We start from the raw sequence: 22,997 nt of genomic DNA, 5'->3' as shown, positions 1-22,997 counted from the left end.
AACTGGAATTATTGAAAGGAAAGCATTGTAGTGACATCACTGCAGATAAATCTCGGCCCCCAATAATGCTTTGCTATTTGTTTTGTAAAGGCTAAAGGTCTAATAAAATGCCATATGTACTAAAGTATTTAGACTCTTTGACATCTTTACTCATGATCTCTTCTTCCATCATATAGTTCCTTTACTTGGAATATGGCATGCCTCCAATTAAAAGATATTTCAGTATTTCTGCTGGCTGTTTATATATTTTCTATGTATAATTCCAGATTTTTAAATTAGATTTTTGGATCATATTACTTAAAATATTGGTTACTGCCAAAAACTACTTTGCTCATTTTTTTGTGGTAATTATGCTAGAATGATTGAAATAAAATTGCCTGCAACATGTTACTGTCCTATGCTGAAATGATATCCCAATATAGATAATTAAAATCCTATCCTAATATGCGTTTATATGCAAGATATGCCAACAGAAATATTGATCCTCTATGTCTTTTGCCAGCTTTTAATTTTTTAGAAGTATGTAATGTTTGTATTTTCATTAATCCCCCAAAAGATGGAAATATGCCAGTTATTTGTAAATATTTTTTTCACTATTGGTCTTTTACATGTGCAATTTTTTTTTTTTTTTTTTTTTTTTTTTTTTGCTATTTCTTGGGCAGCTCCAGCGGCATATGGAGGTTCCCAGGCTAGAGGTCAAATCGGAGCTGTAGCCACCGGCCTATGCCAGAGCCACAGCAACGCGGGATCTGAGCCGCGTCTGCAGCCTACACCACAGCTCATGGCAACGCCGGATCGTTAACCCACTGAGCAAGGGCAGGGACCGAACCCACAACCTCATGGTTCCTAGTCAGATTCGTTAACCACTGCGCCACGACGGGAACTCCTACATGTGCAATTTTTAAAATGCAATACCATAGTTTTTTCCTAAAAAAACTTTTTCCAACTTCCCCTTCTTCTTAAAATATGAGTCATCTTCTTTTGAAAGAAATAAGAAATGTTAAATTCCAACTTAAAACCTAGGGCTGAAAGTAAGATTCTAATGAACCTCAAACCTCCCATTTTACTTTCTAGGATGAAATGGATGGTGTGATTTCTGTTTCAAATTTATAACTAGAACAGACCAAAGCTGGGATACATTTTCTTGAGGAAAAACCACAGGTAGATCTTCCAGAGTTCTCTTGGCTCAACATAACTTATTTTTTTAAGAAGAAAAAAAGATCATCATCCATCAAGTAAAAGGTACATTAGAATGTTATGTGTATGTTATTTACTACAGGTTTCATGTGTATAGCCCAGAATCCTTCCTTGGGACCACACATTACCCAGTTCTCAGTAGTGAGTTTCCATGCAGCTTGTATCCAACTTAGCAAATTCCTTCCCATTCAGGATGTTTTCTCAGCATTTACTAGAGATTGAGCTTACAAGATTAAAAAAAAGTTTTGTCAGTCTTCATGGAAATGACTGGGGAAAACTTTCAAAACATTTACTGGCAGAGTTCTCATCATGGCTCAGCGGTTAATGAACTCAACTAGTATCCACGAGGGCATGGGTTTGATCCCTGGCCTCACTCAGTGGGTTAAGGATCCCATGTTGCTGTGGCTATGGCTGTAAGTAGGCCAGTAACTATAGCTCTGATTCAACCCTAGCCTGGGAACAAATATGCTGGAGCTATGGCCCTAAAAAAAAAAAAGATTAAAAAAAAAAGACAAGTTACTGGCATTTTAGACTGCACTGACTAGATTTGTTTTGCTATAGAAAAATTTCAGTGTGACAGGTGTGGCTGCATAGCTTGGGCTCCAAACAGGATTTTTTTCCCATTGAAAGAACCATAATGGGTACCATCCATCAAGGCCTCAGTCCATATATTCAGATGGAAGCCTGAGTTGCCTATGACCTATACCTGCTGCCACCTCTATAGACTTCATAGCCAAAGCCAGAAGATACAAAAAATAAAGACTATAGCATCTCAGAAACTTGAGGGGTAACTACCACTTTGCTGATGTAATTCACATGAAAATTTCATATTCTCATATTCTTCTTAGAAACAACAATGCTTACGTTGCATGGGAATTTGGAGGAAAAGAACTATGTGTTTTTGGATGGTTCAAAATAGGAAAATATATAATTCTCTTCTATCTACTGCATCAGACTTTTCTAACACCATATTTAGACTTTTAACAACAAATAAGAATATTAAAAAGATTTCACTATTTCATTAAATTATCACATCCAGACTGAATTGACTGTTAAACAGTAAGGTAACTTATAACCTCAGGTCTTATCTAATTTATGCCATTTTTCATTGCCAATTTTCTAATGCTCTACTATCAAAAAAAATATATATATATATCTCTAATTGGTTGAAGTAAATGTTTCACTTGTGTCCCCATAACAAGTACTAGTATACCTTTTAAAAAAGGTCATCCTCATCCCACTTCTCTTTTTTTTTTCTTCTGGGAAAATTTCTTCCACACGCACATGAGTAAATGGAAACTGAATTAACCTGTGACCGGCAGAGATCAGTTTTAAGCATTATTCACTAAGATAAACATATAAAAAAAAATTGTTTCATAAAAGGGACAGGGGCATAAAAAGGAATAAATAATGAGGTTGGAATTTATTATTTTTCTCCTTTAGCTCTAAATGTAACCAATCTGGACAAATACTGGCTATTCTATAAACTTTAGAAGATTATGTATACAACACATCAACTAAGAGTCTAAACCTTTCCCATTTACCTGAAGCGGAAGCATAGTAATCTCCTTGTTCTTCCCTTTTTTTGTGAGAAATAAAGAAGGTAGGTAACTGGAGGAGGGGGAGGGACTCGAGTTATTTTATGGTTGTCATCTACTCTTTCCATTCAAGAAAGCATAATTTCCTCCTGGAAGGAAGCAGGTTTCATGCCTCAGGCTGGGCATAAATCAAACAGAAATGCTATAGCATAGACTGTAATTTTATAAACTATCATGTTGTGGAAAATAGAGTTAAGCTGTAATCTATGATGCAGTTATCATCCCTCTAAGGAATATTTGAGTAATGGGAAAACAACTCTAAAGAGCTTTGGGTGCTGTGATCTTTTGGCACCTCTAGAGAATGGCTATGCTTTGGGGAAGTTTTCATAGTGCCTTTTATGCTTTAAAGATTGCTTAGACTCGTTTCAGTAAAGCCATGAACATACCTTTCACAATATGAACAGATTTCTTGCTAAAAACTAAAAATAGCATTAAAATACCATTTTCTCCCAAATAATATTTACATCAACAGCTCTGAAAAATTGGCATTTCTCATAACAGATTCCATTAAAAGAGAGAAAGAAAGAAGAAGAAACCTTTCATTACAAGCTTCCAGAACAAAATTAATTTTAAAGAAGTAGAACAGATGTGTAAAATTTGCTAAAGTTTCTGAATATCATGCTTTAGAATGATATACATCTAACAAGTAACTGTGACTGAGCTCCGGCAAAACTGATCAGCTGGGGCAAATGTGAGATATTAAATAAATGGTTTTTAGCTTTGATTTTGCATTTTCCGTATTCAAAGAATTATCAACTCCTAACTGTCCAGTGTGCTAATAGCGTATAGCTTTTCCTTTTTGGTCCATTCTCTGCTGTCTGCCTTCTAGGTATCTTGCCAGACATCAGGCATCTCTATCACAAGTTGGCCAGAGGAAAAGGAACCAGGGACCAACCTCCAAATCAGTTTCATTTCATTGTTCATTCCCAGGAATTTTCTTCTTCCTTTTTTTTTTTTTTAACAGACCAGTGGAGGATAGTTTGAAATCATTGCCTAAACTCACATATTGCATTAACTTCATCTGTCTCTTATCCATATTGAGTCAGTTGAAATTACAAAAATTACTCATTTTTGACAACTTTAGCACAGAATGTAGAGCCTTAAAGATAAGTTTCTGTGTTTGGTGAAACGTACAATACAATTTAGAAAAGTCTTTACAAATTCTTGCCTGTTTACTCTGTCATAATGTCTGTTAGGATTTTCATTGCAAAATTAATGTGTTTATTATAAGGCACTAACATCATAATAAACGTTAATTTTCCTCATTTCCGTTCTTCCAAATCACCAAACTTCATTCCTTAGAAGGAATTGTAGTGAACTCATATTAATGTATATCCTTCAAGATTATCTAGTTTGTTGAAAGTTTTCATCATAAAAGGATGTTAGATTTTTGTCAAATGCTTGTTCTATATCTATTGATATAACATAATTTTTGCCTTTTATTCTGTTAATGTGATGTATTGCCTCAGTTGATTTTTAAATGTTAAAACCACCTTGTAGTCCTAAAATAAATCCCACTTGACTTATGGTATTTATCCATTACATCACAGATTCCTAGTGTTTAATTGAGATTTTGTGTCCATATTCATAAGAAATATTGGTGTGTAGCTTTCTTTACTTGTGACATCTTTGTCTGGTTTTCATATTATTTTGGTACTGGGCTTATAGAATAAAACTGGAAAGTGTTTTCTTCTGTTTTGTTCAAGAGTTTGTGAAGAATTTGTATTAAATCTTCTTTAAAACAGGTATACTTCACTGGTGGAATTGTCTGGGCCTGTTTTTTTTCTATGTGTATAGTTTTTGTTTTTAAATTACTAATTCAGCTGTTACTGGTATAAGCAGAATATATATTCCTTTTTTGAGTCAGTTTTGGTAATCTGTGTCTTTTTACTCATTTGTCTATTTCACCTGTTTTCTACTTTATTGGCATAAACTTGTTTATAGTATGTCTTTATATTCCTTTTTATTTCTTTAATGCAGGATGCGGTGTTTCCTCTTTCATTTCCTTTTTTATTAATTTGAGTCTCCTCTCTTTTTTTTTCTTTGCCAATCTAGCTTAAAAAGTGTCAATTTTGGGAGTTCCCGTCATGGCTCAGTGGTTAACGAATCCAACTATGAACCATGAGGTTGCAGGTTTGATCCCTGGCCTTGCTCAGTGGGTTAAGGATCCAGCGTTGCCGTGAGCTGTGGTGTGGGTTGCAGACGCAGCTCGGATCCTGTGTTGCTGTGGCTCTGGTGTAGGCCAGCAGCTACAGCTCCAGTTACACCCCTAGCCTTGGAATCTTCACATGCCATGAGAGTGGCCCTAGAAATGGCAGAAAAGACCAAAAAAAAAAAAAAAACAGTGTCACCTTTGTTCTTTACAAGAACCAGCTTTCCCATTTTGTTAACTTTTCTCTGATGTTTATCAATTATCCATTTCATTAATTTCTGCCCTAATCTATATTATTTCTTCTTTTCCGCTGGCTGTAGATTGTTTGCTCTTTCTTTCCAGTGTCTTAAGGAGGAAGATTAGACTACTTGTTATCTTTCTTAGTATAAGTGCAACTGTAATTATTATGGGTGTAATTATTACAATTAATGTAGCTTTAGCTGCATCTCATAAAGTTTGATATATTGTGTCTTCTTTGTCATTCATATCAAAATATTTTCTAATTTCCCGTTTGATTTTCTCTTTGGCCCACTGATTGTTTAGGAGAGAATTGTTTAAATTACATATCCTTGTGAATTTTTCCTAATTTTTTCTGTTACTGATTTCTAATTTTACTCCTTTGTGGATTTTTCCTTTATTCTTTCAAGATGTTTTCCTTGTCTTTGGCTTTCAGCTTTTCTGCTGTGGTAATTCTGGGTATGAGTATCTTTTAATTTATTCTAAGTGGAGTTGGTTGAGTTTCCTGCATGTATAGGTTAGTATTTTCTAATAAATTTAGGAAGTTTTCAGCTGTATTTATTCTATTTTTTTCTGTTCCTTCTTACCTTTCCTGCCAGTTCTCCTCTTACACACTGGGGCATATAATGGTACTCTACATTTTAATACCTACTGAAAAAGTGAGAATTTAGAATTCTGACAAAACTAAACAGACAAAAATTTGGATAAAACATAATTTTCGTATATATTATGGATGAGAGTAAAAGCTGGGAAAAAAGAAAACATTGGGGAGTATTTGATAAAACTAAATACATACCTTCCATAAGTCCCAGAAATACTGTTCAAAGATAAACACCCAAGCGAAAGGAGAGCTAATAACCAATAAAGAAATTGTAATAGAATGTTTAAACAACATTATTTATAGTAAAAAAACTGGATATCCCAATTCCCATCAGCAATGTAGTGAAAAATTGTTGATGGTGAAGGATAATAAATTATACATTGATCTAACACTACAAATCTCCCATACATAGAGACATCCAAAGCAGCTAGACCCGGAAAAGCACATAGTATCTATCTGAGTTCATTTATATGAAGTTCAATAATAAGCAAAACTAATCTGTGGTGGTAGAATTAAGAAAAGACCAGGGGTTTGGGATGGGCATGTGCACACTGAGGTATATGGAACGATTGGCCAAGAGGGACCTGCTATATAACACAGAGAATTCTACCTAGTATTCTGTGATCATCTATGTGGGAAAAGAGTCTGAGAGAGAATGGATATGTGTGTATATATATGACTGGGTCACTTCGTTGTACTGCAGAAATTATCATAGCCTTATAAATGAACTATACTTCAATAAAACTTAAAAGAATACTGGTTATTTCTGGGGAAAGCAGTATTGACTTGGAAGAGGCACAAAGAAACCTCTATAAATAACCTATATCTTGATTAAAATGATGTTTACATAAATATGTACACATATAAATATATTTAAGTATATATAAATAACAATCAATTTGTACATCTAAGATCTGTGTACTTTACTATGTGTATATATCATGCATCAAAAAATTTGATACCACCAATGCAGTGGTTATTTTAATAGAATCAATAGGAAGAAGAAAAACCTAAAGGAGATAAGGCACTTCTGGAAAGTAAAGTTCATATTGAAATACAAAGAAATAACAAAAGCATCCTTCAGAATTGTCAAGTCTTGAAATCCACAGGTATTTAATGATGAAAAATGATGCCGTGTTTATGAAACTCCATAATCATAAAAATCGCTACATAGTCAGCTGCTTCCTCAGCAGCCACTTTATCATGACACATCCTTTTCTTTAAATGTCAAGTTCTTTTGTGATTTTCTTTAGTTTGCATTGTGATTTTTGTGCAGACTCTTCTAGGTGGCCTGAATTTCTTTCATTTTGCTGGGAGTAGACACCAAAGCTAAATTACATTTGTCCAGGCATGGGAAGGAAAAGGGATATTAACTGGTAATGTTGAGTCATGGCAGGCTAGGGCAATAGGACTAAAATGTTTCCCCTATGCCACATTACTGGCTAAATGAGGCACCTAGAGCACTCTTATAGGGCCTCCCTAGTTTAACCATTAGCTCCATCTACCATCTTTAGCATGGGAAAGACTCATTTTTCTAACACCAGCTTCAAATATAATGTGATGGAAAAATAAAATGTCTTCTTTCCTAATTTTAACCTGATTCTTTGGACGTCCTCTAGTTTATAGCATGTGTGATTGATAGTACATAAGCTTCTCAGGACTGTAGACAGATTGAGATAGTTACATTGAACTACCCTATTAGATTTCCAGATCTTTAGTTTAATCTTATCCTGGGGAATAGACACACACCCTTTTTATCATCTTCATATCATATTTTTGGCCCTTTACTTTGGCTGGCTTTTTCCTGAAAATCTTAAACTGCTTTGATTTAATCCCCTTCAGGCTTTCATAAAGAACCTGTCCTTTTGAAATGCAAACTCTAGATTCTGACAGCTATTTCCCATGGTAATTTTTTCTATTGAGGAATGTTATTGGAATGGATGTAGAACCTTTTTCTAATACTAATTCTAGTTCTTATGGTATTATAAGTAACTGAAAGAGTAATGCAAAATTCATTGATTTTCATTAACCCGACCTTGTCTAGGATGATGGGAAAGTGGGCATGTTATAGGACAAATGTCATTGTGAATGAAAATGCCTTGTGAATGGGATGGAGCAGAGTAACTACAGTTTTGTCCCATTGCTAAATTGCTGGAGTTTCATGAAGTTGTATGAACTATGAATCAGATAGAAGGCTGCACATTTGAAAACTAAAGCAAGTAGTTTAGGTGCGTTCTATTCTATTGTAAGGAGTTAAATCAGTAATCTAGTAAAACAACAACAACAAAAATTCCAAACAACAACAAAACTCCCTTGGCCCTTAAACATCTTCCCATTCTGTGTCTATATTTGTATCTGTCTTCTTTGTGAGTCCCTGTTGCTCTAAAGCTGTTTATATTTCTCATTCCCATGATTCTGTCCACTTCTTACTAGTCTCCCACTTGTGCCTTTTGTCTCTCTGTAATCTCATCCATCCTCAAGGTTTTTTCTTCCTATATTCTAGCAATTCAAATATATGTACCTTTCTCCTAAACGTCTGATAGGAATATCTTGATTTTTTTTTTTCTAGGTACATCCACTTGGGGTATTTCATAAAAACTAACAAGAGAACTATACAGCGGTAATTTATTTGTCTCTGAGATAGGCACATACTTGATTTAATTATGTATTTATAACAATTCTGTGAGGTATCTGCTATTGTCCTTTTTTTTTTTTTCTTTCCAGAAGAGAAAACAATAGCAAATAAGGAACTAAACTGTCTTGGTTTAGTCAATCAAAAACCCTGACTGGCATTTTAGACTGCTTTCTATTCCTCATTCTTTATATCCAAACAAGCACTATGTCCTACTGTAATGGCTTATGAAGTATAGCATTCTATGCCTTCGTCTTCTCTCCATCTCCTAAATTGGACATTCATCACCTTTAACATAGCTATTGTCATAACTTTGGGACCACTTTTGACTTCCTCAAGTCTCTCTCCCACTTTTGACTTCCTCAAGTCTCAGCCACCAAAATGCAAATCAGATATGCACTTTCTTTTACAAAATTTTTGCAAATCTTCCATTACCTGTGAGATAAAACCATACTCCATGGCATTGGCATTTCATATTCATTATGATATTTCCTTGCCCTATATCACTTTACCTCCATTTCTGGTCTCATAATAGTTGTTTACATCATATGTAGTTCTGTGTACTACTAGCTACATAGACGATGGCATACATTTCTTAATATTTTACTCCTTCTTTCATTCAGTAAATATTTATTGTGCATCTACTCTACGTACCCAGCATATCTCAGTGCTCGAAATATATCAGCAATTATAAATGACTCAATTCACTGCCTTCATAAACTTGATAGTATAGCAGTAAAAGGCAAAAAATAAAACCTCTAAGAGAATCTTAATGTTTTACAATTCTAAGACAAAAGTGTGTCCTGGGTGATTAAGAATGTTCTCTGGGAACCATGCCTAGAAGTCTTAGAGTCACTAATGTTTTCTTGTTGTTGTGTGTGTGTGTGTGTGTGTGTGTGTGTGTGTGTGTGTGTGTGTGTGTGTTCTGTCTGTCTGTCTTTTCCATTATCTGGCTTTGCAGAGCTGCTGCAAGGAATATGGCAGGAGGTGGGGGGTGGGGGGTACTAGAGTCAAGGACTGCTGCAGGAAGGCTTTGGTCTGAGCAATTGGAAGAGCTGCCCATCAACCTAGCAGAGGAAGTTTCGGGTAAACATTTGGGGTAACAGGGACAGATCAAGAGCATCATTTGGAACATGTCAAATTTGAAATATTTATTAGATATCCAACTGGATATACTGAGTATATCCATAGTAAGATAAGCACATTTATATTTGGTAAGAAGAGTCTGCACTGGAACTACAAATTTGGAATTTGTCAGAATACAGATGGTATTTAAAACATGTTACCTATATTTTCTTCTCATGGAAATTTCTCCTCATTTCCATCTGGCAACCCTTATGCTTCTTAAAGACCCCTATTGGGAACAAACTTCCCTGGAAATTTCTTTTGAAGTTTCTCGGGTTGGGTTTGTTGTGTTTCTTTGTGTTATTATTATTAATACACTGTATAAAAATATCATTAAACTTAACACTTTTTTTAAGGACAAAGTCCTGTATTGTTTATCTTCTTATGTCCAGTACTTGAGCTAGTGTTCTGAACTAAAAACTATTCCTAACAAAAGTTCCATAGAAACAAGCCTCACTATTACCTTGTAGACATTAGAATGATTAACGCCATGAACAAGGAGTTAGCCTCTTGGAAAAGGATAGATGGTAAGACTGCCATTGCAGATGCCTAGTTGAGGCTCGTGAACCCACTTATTTAGGGCCTACCTGTTCAGAAGAGAAACACCCATCTGTACTTGAGGCTCTGGGAGCTGAGATGCTGAGAGTAGGTTGCTAGTTCAAATCGAGTTAGCATCTGGTTAGGAAGCCACGCAAGGTTGGTTTATCTGCTAACTGCATCTGTGCTAGATCACTCTGATTCACATGGGTGACCTTAAATTCCAGTCAGCCTCCTGAAGCATGGAAAAAGGAAGCGGCTTTTGTCAAACTGAGGAGTTTCTTGATCTAGCACTGGTGAGCCGGGGGCTTACATAATTGACCCTAGAAACTTTGCAGCAGTCTGAATCTAGGTCCAGGTACCTATAATCCTAAACTGATTTGTGAGTAAGTCTTTTTAAACCTCCTTTCTATGATATGCTCCCTTTTATCTTCCTAACTGGCATATGGATTCCACAAAGAAATGCCTGTAGGAAAATTACCATTTATGCTGCTTCTAGACTTCGGTTCCACTTAACATCTTACATGAAAATCAAGGGTCAAGAAAAGTAAGTCATCTTACTTACTTGTGGAGTGCTTTTAATTTCTTCAAGACGTTTTGGGAAAATAATAGAGGGGGAATTAAGCAATGTTTAAATAATTAAAACATTAGGGGGAAAAATGTATAATGAACTCCCTTGCAACCATGACCCAGCTTCAGCAATTGGCCAAACTTGTTATACCTACAACTCAGTGCATTTTCTCTTCCTCCATTGTAGAATTTTGAAGTCAGTCCTTGATTCTATATTATTTTATCTTTAAATATTTCAGTATGCATAGTCTATTAATAAAATGATAGGATGGTTTCCTTTTCTAAATCTAATACAATATAAACTTTAAACATTAAGACATAAAATGACTTGTAATACAGTTTTAATGCAGTCAGCAATTATTTTTATTAAGATGAGATCCAAATTCCTCCAGTTATCTCATAACTGTATTTTTAAAGTTGGTTTGTTTCTGTAATATTGTATGAACAATATCCAGACTAGGTCCACTTTATTTTGCATTTTATTGATATGTCTTTTAGATCTTTTATAAATTCCCCTACCAGTTTCCTGCTTGCATGCACCTGTGGTATACTATTTAATATGTTTCTCATCCTATATTTCTTTTAAACTGGAAGTTGGATATATATGCTTGATTTGATTCAGGCTTGACTCTTCTGGCCAAGAAACATATTGTGGGTTGTACTGTGTACTTTATCATATAAAATAAAATGTATCTTCTTTTTTTGCATGTGGGTGATATCCCCCTCTTTTTTGCGATGTTAGCTATTACCTATATCCATTATTTCATTAGAGGTGTATAAAATTCTACTCTTATTTCTCCATTTATTAGCTAAAATGACTCTACAAAAAGAAATATACTAAAAGTTATATATCCTAAGGTACTGTTAATACAAGAAAAGTAAAATAGATAAATTATTATTTCTCTTAATTTAACATTTCAAAAAACATGAGTTTGTTGCCTAGCATCTCCTGAAGTTGATAAATAAAAATGATGTTTTTATCTCTTTCATATTATTAGGGAGTCTTGGATATTAATATACTTAACATGTACTGATTCATAGTAATTATCCATATTAGTGCTTAAATGGTCCCATTTTTTGTTACTGGCAGCCTTTTTAAGTTGATCCTTGATTCCTTTTGACATTATCTTATACTTTTAATAGTTTTTTTTTTCCTTTCTGGCTTGATAATATAGTCCAGGTTCATTGGCCATTCACACAGAACTAGACTCTCTCACTTTCCGAAGTGGTCTTAGTTCCCTTTATAGTAAATGATGTTTAGAGGCTGTGATCTGAGTTGCACTGATTACATGTTGCTACTGAGTTGATCATTTTTTCCAGGTAAGTTAGTAAAACTACGAAACATACTTATTTTTAAGAGAGAAGACAAATGTTAAGTTTATGTTTAGAACTATAGAATTTTTACTTAACTTCTTTAATTTTATAGTTGCATCTCTTTTCTCTAACCATAGAACTCTTAGATTTTAAATCCACTGCTGTTTGCTTTATCCCTACCATGTACGCATGTTTGTGTAAGTGTATATAAAATATATAGTTAGTAACATATTATTACCATGATGAGATAACTGGGGCTTATTTTGCCCATCCTTCTTAAACAATTTTTAAAAAGGTAATATATAAAACACATTTGTAAATAGTTAGATAAAATACATGACTATCACGATGCAGAACAGTATCCTTAATAGAAGGGAAAAAAAAACTGAGTCTAATTATTTTTCTAGTTTACCACTTGGGCTACAGAATTAGTGAATCCAAAGAGCTTGGCAGGGTTGCTGAGAAAAGTAGCAGCATTCAGAATGCAATGAGTAAAGATGGTTTTAATTCATAGAGCAGGATGCCGGAGGGAAGTGAGTTGCCAGTAATCTGAAGAGAATGCCACATGTCTGAAGAGAGTTCTCCTCAAGTCAAGATAAGTACTGACCAGCAAACATGTTTAAGGAATCAATCAAAGCCAGAGAAAGAGCCATTGGAAAAAAGCAGATGGAATAATCCTTGAGCTTGCAAGGGCTCTTATTAGCCGGAGTGGAAAGAACTCTTGACACATTAAGTAGAGTCTTCAGAGGGTATTGTCATAAGAGAAGGGGAGTTTTTAGTTCTACATAAAGGCTGCTTTGGACCTGATAAAATAGGTCCAAAGAAAGTCTTAGGAGGATTAAACTTTTTTCCCAAATAACTAAATTACCATTCAGGAATAATCCAAAAAAATTTTAAAGGGATAATAATGATAAATAATCTAAAATTCACAATGTCCGGCATCCAATAAAAGTATAGTAGGATACGAAGAAGTAAACATAATACATAACAAAGAGAAAAATCATTCAATAGAAATAGACACAGAAATTTCACAGATGTTATACTATAAAGGAATATTAAAACAATATACATCTGTAAATATTCACACATGTGTATACATTCTATGTGTTTCATAAGGTAGAGGAAACCAGGATTATGAAAAACAGAATTGCAAGATATTAAAAAAATACTTAAATGGGACTTCTTTTAAACAGCTTTCCATGCTTGATACAATCATAGCCAACTTCAGACATCTCTTTATCTTTTTAGGCAGAGATGCTGATGGGCAGATGCTGAAATTGAGAAATCTTTTTTTTTTTTTTTTTTTTTTTTTTTTTTTTAGGGCTGCGCCTGTGGCATATGGAAGTTCCTCAGCTAGGGTTCAAATCACAGCTGCAGCTGTAGGCCTACACCACAGCCACAGCAACAGCAGATCCAAGCTGCACCTACAAACTACACCACAGCTCACAGCAACTCTAGATAGTTAACCCAGTGAGTAAGGCCAGGGATTGAACCCACATTCTCATGGATAGTAGTTGGGTTTTTAATCCACTGAGCCACAATGGGAACTCCCAGAAATTGGGAAATCTAATGATATGTGCCACTGCCTACAGTTATTGTTCTACTGCCTACAGTTATATGAGAAGAAAATGCAACAGGTCAGAAAAATGGCCAGCTCAAGGGAATCTTTTTATATATTTTTAAAATTTTGTCCTTCTAGGAGTTATCTCCTATCTGAGGCCAAGCTGCTCCGAAACTACTTTCCAGATATTTCCTACTAGACTCTCTAATTATTATTTACTTGATTTATATCTGTTTCTTTCTCATTATAAAAATAATGTCATGGTTACAAGGAGGCATTCTTTTTACCAGTAACTCAGGGTAGAATGTGCCCAGTTTTGCCTTGATTTTGATTTTCTATCTAGTGTGTTAGGCTGAGATGGTCTTGGCTTCCTTCACTTTTAAGGTTAAAAACATGACAACCATTTCACAGTTCTAATGAGTATTCTCTAAGGTTTGGTAGATCTGGAATAGTTTGTTCTATATTCACGATGTTAATTCCATTTCTATGTACATCTAAACTTAACTCATATTCCTTCTCCTGAGCAACTGAGTCCCTCCTTTGAATTCTTCCTCAAATTAATAAAACCTGTTCAAAAATTTAACTAGGAAGATTGCACATTTTGAAAATACTAATTAAAAGATAACTGAGTTATATGGGTCCTAACAATTACAACTTCATAAATTGATTTACACTTGTGAAAAATGCTAGGAGACATCTGTAACATTAAAATTATTTTTGTAATTAGGACATGGCATTTTGTATGAGTTTTATAACATATACATTAATACTATATGTAATTATTGTTTCAATTTTTAAAAACCATCAAATACACAAGTGAAACAATAATACTGTTTTTTGTGTAATATAAATTTGCTTTTTAAAATTACAAGTACATGATGGATGAAGAAAATAAGAATTTTTGAAATCAGTAAATTGGATTTGAATAGGGTGTATGTTTTATAAAAGACAATTTTAAAAAAGACAATCTTACTGTTCTAGAGTCTGAAAGTCCACAAACCTGATTTTTCAAACACAGCAGCAATTAAAACAGACATGAAGCAGTTTTAAGTTGAAGAAAACTGCATGGAAGAAAACTCCACATTCTTTCTTCATTTTCTTATGTTTCCCTCTCGAAACCCCTAAGTGGAAACTCCCTACATCATGCCTGCTTTCTCACTGGAGGGCTGGCAAGGCCCATCTTTTCACCATTCAATTCCTTCTTTGTTTTCCTCCCATGGAGAGAAATGACCTTATGTATGTTGGGACCAGTACTAGTCTGACATTGATTGAAATGCTCCTTCCTTTAAAAAATATTAAAATGTCCTCCCTGTTTAATGTTATATATTAAGTCTGTTCTTTAGACTATGTTTTTTCTGGCCTTTTCTCAAGCTTTGGAATATTTGTTGAAAGCCACAAAGCGTGTTGTATTGAGGAATAGGCACTGAGGAAAATAGGCCTTTAGTATGACAATTTGTGTTATTAGGAGTGGGCTTATTTAACCTTTATTGGAGCTGTAGGCTGAAGCTTAAAATTCCTCTAGTGAGCTTGTTTCTTTGTCTTGGCTTTAGGGCTTCCTTCCATGGGTACTGCTTCTCACACATCTCTTGGACCCTAAAGGCTTTGTAATCTGGCAGCTCTTGTAAACATACCCTGGTTTTCCTGAAACTTCCTTAGAAGAGTGGTGGAGGGGGGGGCATTCTGTGATTTTCAGATATAGCTTTAGGGAGGCCTGCCCAGTGGGGCTGTGGTCTTCACAAGAGTTTCAGACGCTCCTCCACTGGAATGTTTTTCTCTCTGCTGCCTACTCTGGCTGCAGCATTCCCAATCAACTTCCTTGAAGCCAGATCCCCTGTTGACTGCCTTTCCCCTCTACCTCTCTTCTGGACAGGGTTTCTGAACAGTGTTCTGGAAAAGAGGTTTTTTTGTGAAGACTATGGGACTGGTTCATAAAGGGTCCAAGAAAAACTAGTGATTCATAATTTGTCCACGACTTGTTTCTTATTGTAAAGATGGAATCAATTATTTCCAAGATCTTTACATGTAAGAAGTTTGAAATCCCTAATTTTTTTTTTTTTTTTTTTTCTTTTTAGGGCTGCATCCACAGCATAGGGAGGTTTCCAGGCTATGGGCTGAATAGGAGCTGTAGCTGCTGACCTATGCCACAGCAACAGCAATGCCAGATTTGAGCTGCATCTGTGACCTACACCTCAGCTCATGGCAATGCCAGATCCTTAACCCACTGAGCAAGGCCAAGGATTGAACCTGCATCATCATGAATAGTAGTCAGGTTCTTAACACAATGGGAACTAAGCCATAATAAGAACTCCTTATACATGTTATTTTTAATCAGAAGCATTAATATTAATTTACTTAAATTTAAGTAAATTTAATCTACTTAAATAGGAGTTGAATTAAGGAATTCTCTAGCTTTATTAAGGTAAGAAAAGTATTGTGGAAAACATTTTAATGTTAGAGTAATTATTTCATACATGTCTTCTCTCGTCATAACAGGTTATTGAATGCTTATTTGAGAAACTTGGGCAATAATACATTTATATTTTATATTGCCACTTATGCACCACTATTTTTGTTATTTCTGAGGTGGCTTTCATTTTGACAGTGCTTTTATTTTATTTTTCTCTATTCCTTTTCTGATTTCTGCCCTTGTGCTGTTTTTCTCGTTCTGTAACTTACAGTTTCTTCTTTGAGCCTGTTCTGGAAATACCATATTGTTGCCAACCTCTTTGATTCTATGACAAAATAATTATCTACATTCTTCCTTGGTAGTCTTAGGTAATTTCTCTTGTGATGTGTGGACTTCATGTGCTTCTGTTCACCGTTTTCATCTTCTTTTGAGGGAAAAAAATTTGCCGATCTTTGCTTCTCTTGATTTCTTTCCTACTTTTACTCATCTTTGAATGGTGCTAGGTAGAGTTTTGAAAATAACAGGGTGGGGAAAGGAGAGAGACGGAGCTGCAGTCATCTGCTGTGTTGACATCAGTTTGATGCCTCTTACCAAATCTATCATTTGCTTTGCCCAGCTCTGTCTCTTCCAAAGCTTTGGCATTCGGAGGTGTCACATGGCTCATGGCTAAGTGCTTTAGTCCAGAGTTTCTCTCCATCATGTTCACTGCCTGCCTGGCCTTTTTCTATGACATTTACTGCTGGCAACTTCCTTTGGCTAAGGGGCTAGACTTTAGAAAAATAAATGACTTGACAGCACAATTTAATTTTTCAACTCCACTTCCATTACTGTTCTGAATTGTCACACTGGGTCACTCGAGGGAAAATTCCTGCTTCTGCCTCAGGCTCCCCAACCTCAGTTCTCTTTATTCTAATCAGAGAATCAATAGAGATATTCTTTCTTAACTGCCAATCTTAATATGAAAGAAAACTGCTTCCAGCTGGGGTGAGAGAGCTGTTGGTCACCTTACAGCTTTATTCTTTGTGTGGACAACATTTCCCAGGAACTGGCAGAGTAGCATTCATTGATTCTGATTGGAGTTAGGGCTTTATTTTTGTTGTTGTTGTTGTTGTTGTTGCTATTTATTATCAGAAATAATTTTACCTTGCCAGTTAAATAATACTGCCAGGGAAAAACAACAATGCAATGAATACATTACACTTAGGAATTTTCTCTAAGTAGTTTTTTGGCTCTGAAATGGACTATGAAATAGTTGGGGCAAATTTTAAGAGTAATTTAATGTGTTTGTATCACAATGGATATTGGCAGTAAGAACTTTTTGGTGGTAGGACTTTCATCTCTAGAACTTATCCTATGTGAACCTTAATGAAATCCTAGTATATGAGGTCTCAGAACACAGGAGCAGACCTATCAGTTAACCGAGCAATTTCGAGAGCATGAAATCTTGAATATAAATAAGCTCTCAGAGAGTGTCAGGAATTTTCTTTCCTTCTACAATATTATCCTGAAGGCTATTGGAATACTTTTTGTATTACTATCTCTATTTTTATTTTTATATAGCCTCCCAGAAGGATACATGTTACCATAAACTCTAGAACAGAATTAAGAAGTCCCTTTTAGAGATAAATATATGTATAGACTCTATTTAGGGGCTAACATATAAAAGAGCTCATATTTTGCATTATTAATGTCATTTATTATAAATTTTAAACGGTTAATGAAAGAAGCAATTTTTTTTTTGTTGTTCCAGGGTATAAATATAAAAAAAAGCATTATTGTTGTAAGTGTAAATAGGATCTTTCCCTATAAGTACCTCCTTTAGAGGCACAGGTTCCATTCCTGTTCTTTAGAGATCTAGTGTGTACATTGAATTTAGGTTGTTGAAACACTCTCAGAGTACATTTGTGCAAATGTAATGAATATTAATAATTTTTCCATATCCCCACTAAGGAAAAGCCAGCCAGTTTTTATGTAATTAGAAGCTCACAGTATGTTTACTGCCTTTTGTTATTACCTTGCTTATCTAAAAAAGTGCTGAAAGCCATTTTTCACTGTTAACTGAATACTGTGTAATCTCATAGCAATTTTCTATAAAATTTCAAGTGACAAAGTTAGAGTATGAAAACAGAGAGTTGGATTACAGAAAATAAATTTAAGTGCCATTAACTCTGCAAAACTCTGGAGCTCCAGCTTTCTGAATTAAAAAAAAAAAATACTTTGGTGAAAATTTTTATTTTATAGCTAAAACTCTATAAAGTATTATATGGAGTATATTAATATAGGGAAAATGCAAACATGATAAATATCATATGCACCATATTATACATCAATTTAGGATAATTTTATGACCAAAAAGAGAAAGTATCCTTAGGCTATCATCCCTGTAACCACCTATCCCCCAAGATGTAAATAAATCACTCATCTATTTTCTGTCTCTATAGATTTAACTATTCTGGACACTTTATATAAATGGGATTGTATGAAATGTGGTCTTTCATCCCTGGATTATTTCAGCAACAAAATGTTTTTAAGGTTCATCTATGTTGTAGCATATGTGAGCACTTAATTCCTTGGCGTGGTTGAATAATTTTCCATTGTATGCATATACCATATTTTATTTATTTATTCATCTGTTGATGGACATTTTCATTATGTTAATATTGCAGTTCTTAAAATTCTAGAACAAGTTTTTGTTTGAACACCTTTTTTCAGTTACTTAGGTTAGATAACTAAGAGTGGAATTGTTGAGTCATTAGTAAATCTACTTTTTGATGAACCACTAAAATGTTTTCCACAGCAGTTGCTACCTTATTTTACATTCCCACCAACAATGTTCAAGAGTTCTAATTTTTCCACATACTTGAAAACACTTAATATTGTCATTTAAAAAAATATTATCCTAGTCATCCTAGCATATCTCATTGTGATTTGTTTAAAAAACTTTTTTATGGTTGGTTTACAGTGTTTTGCCAATTTCTGCTCTACAGCAAACCCAATTTGTTTGTTTGTTTGGGGTTTTTTTATTTGCTTTTTAGGGCCGCACCCACAGCATATGGAGGTTCCCAGGCTAGGGGTTGAATTGGAGCTGCAGCTGTTGGCCTATGCTACAGCCACAGCAATGTCAGATCCAAGCCACATCTGCGTTCTACACCACAGCTCATGGCAATGCCAGATCCTTAACCCACTGAGCAAGGCCATTGATTGAACCCGCTACCTCATGGTTCCTAGTCTGTTTCATTTCCACTGCTCCACAACATGAACTCCTCATTGTGATTTTGATTGATTCCCTAATGACTAATGATGTCGAGCATCTTTTCATGTAATTGTTGGCCGTTTATATATACTTTTTGAAAATAAAATGTTATTAAAATATTTTGTCCATTAAGTCAGTTGTGTGTCCTTTGGTTTTTGAGTTGTAAGAATTCTTTATGTATTCTGGATATTAGACCTATGTTAGATATATAATTTGCAAATTATTCTCCCGTTCTGTGATAGTCTCCTTTGATACATAAATGTTTTTAATTTTTATAAAGTTCATTTTATTTTTTCCTTTTATTGCCTATGCTTTTATTGTTGTAGCTAAGAAACCATTAACAATTTGAAGTCATAAAGATTTATTCCTATGTTTCATAGTTTTCGCTCTTACATTTAGGTGTTTGATTCATTTTGATTAATTTTTGTAAATGATATAAAAGCCCACCTTCATTCTTTTGCATCCAGTTGGTTACTGATTAACTTTCACACTAAGTTTTGCACATTAGTTTTTGCAAATAAGTTATGGGGACTTCAAAGAATTCTGTACCATTTAAATCTGCACTCTAGTGTCTATCATGTTGCCTAGTAGATTACAAAATTATTTGATTCAAATAGATAAAATTAGTAACCTATGGTTCAATATTAAGAAAGATAATTTTTGGTATATAACATACCATATATAATGTAGAAAAATGTTTTTAATTATACTGATATTTTTAAAATATGCTATGATAACTTTACTTGATTACCAAGTTGCATGAATCATTTTAGTAAAATAGAAAATAATGATACTAAAGTACAGACTCTATAGCTATAAAAAACTTAGAGTTACATTTTCTTATAATCCTCAGAGCAGTTCCATAAATAATTAAGGATAGGTAGTATATCTTGTTTATATATTAATAAAGTAATGGAAAATTTGCCCAGAGTCAATGGCAACAGTGTGATATGGAAAAAGAAAAAAAAAAAATCAGTATTATCTCTCTCGACTCTAAATCCATGTTCCTTTCATGTAATCATAACTGCTTTTTCCTTGAATTAGATCTTTAAGTAAATCTGTTGGTCCACTTAAAATAAATGTGTTCAAAATAAATCTACAAAGTTGGTGGACTCCTCAGGTCAAACCAAATCAAAAGATTTATTATAATACAACTGTGTTGGTCTAAGTTTATATATTTTTTTTTTCCTTCTTCTATCTAGCAATTCTCTCTGGCAGAATATTGAATTAATAGTCCAATAGAATTTGTTCATTACAAAACCATACTAAATGCTATTCAGTATCCCAGAAGTTAATATATTTCAGAAGGCAGTGATGAGTAGTTCTTACAAATGATTGTTAGGAAAAGCAGACAGAGATGTTAATCTTCAAAAATTGTAGACAAGTATTTCAAATAACTTATTAAAACAATACTCATTTCCTTTTTCAGTAATTATTTTCAAAGAGAAGTCAAGAGTGCAGAATAGGGAATCACACACCATAAGGAGAGAAATTTGATTATCAAGAGAGTTATTTTCCACATACTAAGCCAATAAACAAATATTCCTCAGTATTCAAGGCTCAGAATGTATATCATCCATTCAAACTCCTTCTACCTCCCCCCCAACCAAAAAAGAAGAAAAAACTATTTGAGAATTTAATTTATCCAACTGGGAAATGAATAAAAAGAAGAACCTTAATAATGGGGGAAAGGTAGTATACAATAATAGTGTAATAATGTTCACTAACTACTTTAAAATAGGGTCGACTCTATGTAATTTTGCATATGTGGTCATAAAACAATTCAAATGTCATAATAAACCATGAAAGAAAGCCTAATATCAAAATAATTTATAAAATAAAAAACTTGTTATGAGATCATAATTCAGCAACACGAATTAAAAATGGAAAAGGATATAGGGGAAAAGGCTTTGTTAATACAAGGCAGTTTTAAGTATAAGTAGTTTTCTCCTACTACCTGAGTGCATTTGATAGTCTAAAGCTCTGCAGTTATTTATAGCACATGTTTGAATGTACAATTAAAAAAAAAACCTCAAATGTAACCAACAGTAGGATTTAAAACATATATATATATATATATCTATCTTCCAATAAGTAGTAAAAACTGTTTTCATGTCATATGTTTTTATGTAACAAAACACAGAAATCAAAACAACATTTCAAAGGAGAAATAGAAGAAAAAGTAAGAACACATAAATGTGATCCTTAGATACCTTCCTAGGGGCTAAAGGTGGCCTTTACCTTGTTTTGGTAAATAAGCTTCTATTGGAATACAGTCATCTCATTCATTTACATATTGCCTCTGGCTGTTTTCCTGCTTCAATGGCAGAATTTAGTAGTTGCAACAAAGACTGTAAGGCCCCCACAGCCTAAAGTATTTGCACTCAGGAAATATCTGTGAATATTACAATTTATAGAAATGTTTTGCCAAACTCTGATCTAGATATATATATATAGATATATATATACATCTCTATATAAATATATATTTTTTTATATAGACATGATTCCTCCCTTCAAATAGCTCATAAACTAATAGGGTAAAAGAAGGAAAATAAATATAACCAGTAATACAAAAAATGCTGTTAAAAGCATGATCATGAAATGCGGAAAAAATAACTAGACAAAGCCCACTAATTCCTGAAGTTGCTTTCTTCCAAGCAGTTGAGTGATGAGACCTTCATAGGGCATGTTGTTTCTGCTGGCTCTTAAAGCATAATTATGGGTTTTCTAAGCAGAGGACAGACAATGCATCCAAGGCAGAGAAAATAGCATGTGAAAAAGGCATGAGGGTGGGAAATGGATATTTGGGGAAGAGTGGGAAGTGATCCACACAAAGAAAGTGACCTCTGCAGGTCTTTGCACTCATTTCTTCCCCTTAGATCTTTCTAAAGCATTTGTCATTTCAAAAATGATTTTACATGCTCATTAATACGCTTGCCTCCATCCTGCAGAAAGTAAGCTTAACAAGTATTAATTAAATGAATGAATGATGAATGACTGACCAAATTAATTCATGGCATAGTCCATAACGTATAAAAGACTGTGGGGGTGGGGGTTTCCGGAGGTCAAAGGGCATCAACACCTAAGTCACAAGGGACTCTGGTTTGGTGACTTAGGTACAAGTTCTACATCTAATGCATTTCCTTTGAGCCATGCTTTTTCTAATCCTTCAGTCCACAGATCATCATTTCCCTTAATAAAGATGATAAAAGCAAAAGAGGAGCTGAATAGTCAGCTATCTTCCAGATAGTTTGGAGCATTATAATGTCTGCTTTTGACCAAAGTGTTTCTTCTTGCTACAAATGTAGTTCAAAAGCCCTTTTTTTTTTTTTTTTTTTTTTCCCCCAGTTTTGTTTGCAGTTCTTTAGCAGCTTTGGTCAAAAGTAGCTAAACCTGCCCCAGATGCTTCCCCTTGCTATTTAGATCTCTGTGGTCCATTATTTCAGTCTTAGCCTGTGGCAGCAAGAGCAAAGTCAGAGATCCAAAGTGTCCACCTTCTAGTTAAATTTAGTCTGTTCCATTGCCACAATGTCAGGCTCTGAGACAGTCCTTGGAAATGCAGGTCACTCCATGTGAAGAACCAAATGAGAGTCAGGAAACAAATTTTTGTCTATTTATCCTTAATCTGGAAATGGCAACTTTCTGCACAGGCCCAATTATTGATTGAAAGGTGAAAGAAGCCATCATCAGGTATTGTGACTTTGATACTTATGTAAGATTAGCTCAAAAAACTAATATCTTATTTTCTTCAAAAATAACACAGTTAGAAACCTTATATAATGGTTGATTAACTCACATTAAGTGCTTTTA

General features: G+C 34.3%; 1 protein-coding gene across 12 annotated transcripts in view; it reads right to left on the bottom strand.

The window, feature by feature from the left end:
* The window catches only part of LOC146406165 (uncharacterized), an 888,277-nt gene that overhangs the window by 230,592 nt on the left and 634,688 nt on the right, over positions 1 to 22,997 (bottom strand). The window lies entirely within an intron of this gene.

Source organism: Sus scrofa, chromosome 1 (genome assembly GCF_054392235.1).
Source record: "Sus scrofa isolate SSC_HxYL_T2T_F1_AM1 chromosome 1, Sscrofa_HxYL_maternal_Yorkshire_Landrace_v2.0, whole genome shotgun sequence".
Taxonomy (NCBI): Eukaryota; Metazoa; Chordata; class Mammalia; order Artiodactyla; family Suidae; genus Sus; species Sus scrofa.
The sequence above is the reverse complement of the archived record's forward strand: the minus strand, read 5'-3'. Positions and strand labels throughout refer to the sequence as shown.